At 46.7% G+C, this 4,333-nt stretch overlaps 1 long non-coding RNA gene across 1 annotated transcript; it reads right to left on the bottom strand.

Moving 5' to 3' along the window:
* Positions 1-273: 273 nt before the first annotated feature.
* LOC125688950 (uncharacterized) lies at positions 274-4,333 on the bottom strand. The gene is made up of 3 exons (XR_007374974.1): positions 4,280-4,333; positions 1,383-1,526; positions 274-773 (listed from the first exon to the last, which is right to left on the bottom strand). It is a non-coding gene; the product is annotated as an uncharacterized LOC125688950 (long non-coding RNA).

Below are 4,333 nucleotides of genomic sequence, written 5' to 3' on the forward strand. Positions count from 1 at the left end.
GTACTTACCTGGACACAGACCCTAGCTGTTCCTGCAAGAACTGACAACGCTTCCATTGCAGCATCATTTCTTGCTAGGAGAGCTCTATGTTTGTGACAGTTGTCCACGCTATGCTTTTTGTGATAGTCTTGGTTAATGTGTTGTGTGGATCATACAATACTGTCACAAATCTTGGCATCCTCTGTACTACGTTTCCAGTAATATCCCAATTTTTAAAGCAGGTGATGGGTCAAATCAGCCTTGCACTATAATCATTGGCTGGGGGTTGTTTTATTTCCCTGAACACAGAGAACCCCATTCCTTCATGCATCATTTATATTCCCTACACCCTGGGAAATCTCTGGACATTTCTCTATTCCAGCCACGTATTCAGAAATGTTCATTTTCTTTCACGTTCTCTTTATAAAAACAGAAATGCTCTATCATCGCCAGTGACCCCCAGGATAGGTGATTGTGTAGATTTCCCACAATCTCAGCAAGTGCTTTGTCTGCAGATTTAACAGACACCATTAGGCTATGCAGCACATAATAAATTTCAGCCCCTATTATGATCAGTAAGCTGACATTTTTTTTTCTAGGTGTTCACTCATCCAGCTTAGGGGGGCAGTTTTCTCAAGCCAGCAGGATCCCCTCTTTTCCCCAGCCAAATGGATGTGCTTTATCCTTTTCCTCTCTTTCTCACGTGAGTGGTCACTCCTGTGCAGGAGCTCTCCTGCTCCCCTCACATACCAGCAGCTCTGCTGCTGCCGCTCACCTCTTCTTGCCTTTTTTGCCTAGTTGGAGAAATGAAAATCAGTAAGCAGGCTTGGTAAATGCATTGAACTTGTAATGAAACAGCTGGTATGACAGCCTAATGTTGTTATTGCACAGCCCAGCTGCATGGGCTCTCTTTCTCTGATCTCCTTCCAGTCCTGATGCTTTGCTTGGAGTAACTTAGGTCTGCTCCTTCAGCTCAAGTGTGGGGCAACCTCAGTGTCTGTGCTTTTGATGCCCAGGGACAAGGGAAAGCTGAGCCATGACAGCTGGTAGGGAAGGAAGGAGCCATAAGTCCTGAGAGCTCTCTGCACTGACAGCTTTGCAGAGGCTTTGTGCACCTGTACCAGAGGAAGAGCTGAACCTCCAGCTTGTGTCATGTTATCCAGGCCCCTCTCCATCTTAAAATCATAAATCATAGAATCATTAAGGTTGAAAAACACCTCTAAGATCATCTGGTCCATCCCCACATGACCATGTCCCTCAGTGCCACATCCACATGGCTCTTGAACGCCTCCAGGGACAGTGACTGCATCACCACTTTCTGAGATGAAATTTCTCCTCATATCCAACCTGAACCTCCCCTGGCACAACTTAAAGCCATTGCTTCTCATCCTGTTGCTACTTACCTGTGAAGTTATCTGACAACTGAGTTCTGTGTGGCTCATAGAGATGTGTAGGAGCCAGGAGGACAGTTACCGTCTATGCTCCGTCAGCTGTCTGGTGAGGGTTTGCAAGCACTCAGTTCAGCAGCACAGCTTTCAGGAAAGCTTCTGGAGGTTTTCAAGAGAAGAATAGTTAGATGTGGTGCTGAGGGACATGGTTAGTAAGCACGGTGTTGATGGGTTGACAGTTGGACTAGACTATCTTAGTCATTTCCAGCCTCAACAGTTCTATGACTCTGAGTCTCCCCACCCCTTAATGTGTCATAAGAGGAGGTACGTGGCTGGCTAAGACTTTCCCAGGCAGATGCAGCTGAAGCAGGAGAAAGCTTCCTCCAAGCCCCATAGGCCTTGTCTGGGTGGGGGTGATGAGGGAGGTCACACTTTGCACAATATTCTGGGCTCAGCATTCCCCTGCAGGGATCTGGATGCTTTATTCCTCACTCTCTGTAAGCCACCCTGACCTCCAAAGCCCAGGGGGAGGTGGGGTAGGTCAGAGAATCCCTGAGCCAAGGAGGCCCTGAGGTGCTGCTGAGCAGACAGGCAGCTATTGAGCATACTGAATGTTTCATAGCACAAACTGAAATCCTGAGCCTGCTGTCAAAGGCAGGCATCATCCGTTTAATGCCTTGTCTTTGAAATAAATGATAACTCTTAGAGAATGAACTGCAGCCAGGTGATGGGGGGTTGTGCGGGAAGAGTGACCATAATGAGGAGACCAAGCACTCTCAGCAGAAGGGGAACAGGAAATCAGCTCACAGTGACCCTCAAACCATGTTGAGTAGATTTCCAGCCAATGGTATTTTGGCAATCCACTGGAGAATTTGGGACCTCACATTTCAGTTGTTTTCTGATCTGCAGCATTTAGTACAAGTAGCTGGAGAATGCAAAGCAGTGTTGCAGTAGCATTTGGCCAGAGCCACCAAGGACTGTGGTGGGGGAATGTGATGCCACTGCCCTGGCATGTAAGAAGAGACAGCTTGGACCTTGAGTGGGAAGCTGTGCTGCTGGGGAATTAAATCTGAGAGGAAGATGCTGTGGGTAAAAAGGAGCTGCAGGCATTGGAAGACATAGGGCACAAGTCAGCAGGGGGATGTAGGAAAGCCTGCACAGTCCTGCAGGGACAAGTGGAACAGCTGCCATCTTCTGCATGGGGCAGCTGTGGGATGGGGAGGGCTGTGCCAGGAGGAGGGGCACAGGGCAGGGCACTACCATTTGTATGGCAGTAATGGCATCAGTCTGCTCAGCCCTGCCCAGCACACAAAGACACAGTCACTGCTTGGGAACACATGGGAGTCGTGAAGCCAAGAGACATACATACATATATATATCTATGCATGAAGAATGGGAGGAAAGAAGGCCACTGTAAACACAGGAAATGCTGTAGCAGACCAAATGAATGTCCCTTTATGCCCTTATCTCAACCTTGACAGTGGCTGCTATCAGATGCTTGAGAGAAAGCTGCAAGAACAATCTTCATAACACATCTGGGCATCGGTGTGATAGTACCCCTCAGGGGGCTCTTCCTGCCAGAGCCCATTTGCAGATCAGCCTATACACAGAAATGAGGAGATTCAGGGCTATGTCAGCTTTGCTCCGGCTGATGTTGCAGCCAGAAGGACTTTCACCCATGTGACCCATGGGCCCAGTCACTTTCCTTCCCAGAGTTACATCCAGGCTGTGTTCTGGTCTCTTCCACCCTTGTTAAGAATAGAGCTTACATCCCTGTCTGCTCCTGCAGACAACTGCAGCTTGAGGTAGGGGCAGGACAGTTTTCTTTCTAGGCAGGTCTAACTGCTGTCAATCACTGGCTTGTTGGGGATGGGTTAACAGAAGCATGAAGAACAGACCAGGTGATCCACTACTGCTGCTACAGAGAGTCTAGAAGGTACAACAATGCTATAAAGCCCAGCTGGAGGGTCTCTACCACCATTTGCAGGTGTTGGTATTATTGCATTGGGCCTGCTGCCTCTGTTCTGAACAGAGCAAAACTAAGGAATAAGGGAAACAATTTTGAGGAAGGACCCCAAAAGCAGATAGCAAACATCTATGACTTACTGACAACTGCTGAGCCAGTTGGTAGAGTGCAACATTAGCCTGAGTCCTTCAGAAGTCCATAAGACAACAGTCTGTAAGATCTACCTGCAGAACTAGCACGCACAGACCTCTTCATGGAAAAATAGCAGCTTTCTTATAACAGCACAGCACCCAGAGCAATTCCTCTGCAACACCCAGCTCCATTGGCTATCCCTGTGCTCATACCGGATACTCAGGCAGCACAGCACCCTGCTTTTGTATATGCAGTCCTAGGACAACAGATAATATCCTTCCCTGAGCTGGTCCTAGTTTAGTTTTGCTTTGTGATTTCCAGCACTTGGTTTGGAGCAGCTGGCTCTCAGTGCCAGGTGCATAGATAGGGAAAAGGCCTATTTGCAGCCCATGTGTGTGCTTATGCTCTTTCCCTTTAAATTTCAATTGGCCAACACAGAACAATCCAGCAGCCTACAGAGATTTTTTTTTCTTATATCCCCACTGTTTCATATTTACAAATACTTATAAGGCATATATTCACACATACACAGTTGTATATACACACATATATGTAGGTTGCTCTGAAAGTAACGCCTCCAATTTATTTCCATGGAAACTATAACAGACACAAAGAACACAGTATTTGTTAGAGCAAATTCTCAACTACAAAGCACTATTTTTATATATTTTTTTTCTTCAATATAGTCACTGTAATTCTATAATGGGATGGAAAGTACTGCAATGATAGCAAGGTTTGTCTTTAGCTACAACAAATGAGAACAAGCCCAAGTGCAGCAGCCACAAAAATATAGGAAAAAAATAAATCTGCTTACCTTTGAAAGGCATCAGGTAGGTACAGACCACCATCAAGAGATGCCTTCCTATCT

The sequence above is a fragment of the Lagopus muta genome, chromosome 2, assembly GCF_023343835.1.
Source record: "Lagopus muta isolate bLagMut1 chromosome 2, bLagMut1 primary, whole genome shotgun sequence".
NCBI lineage: Eukaryota > Metazoa > Chordata > Aves > Galliformes > Phasianidae > Lagopus > Lagopus muta.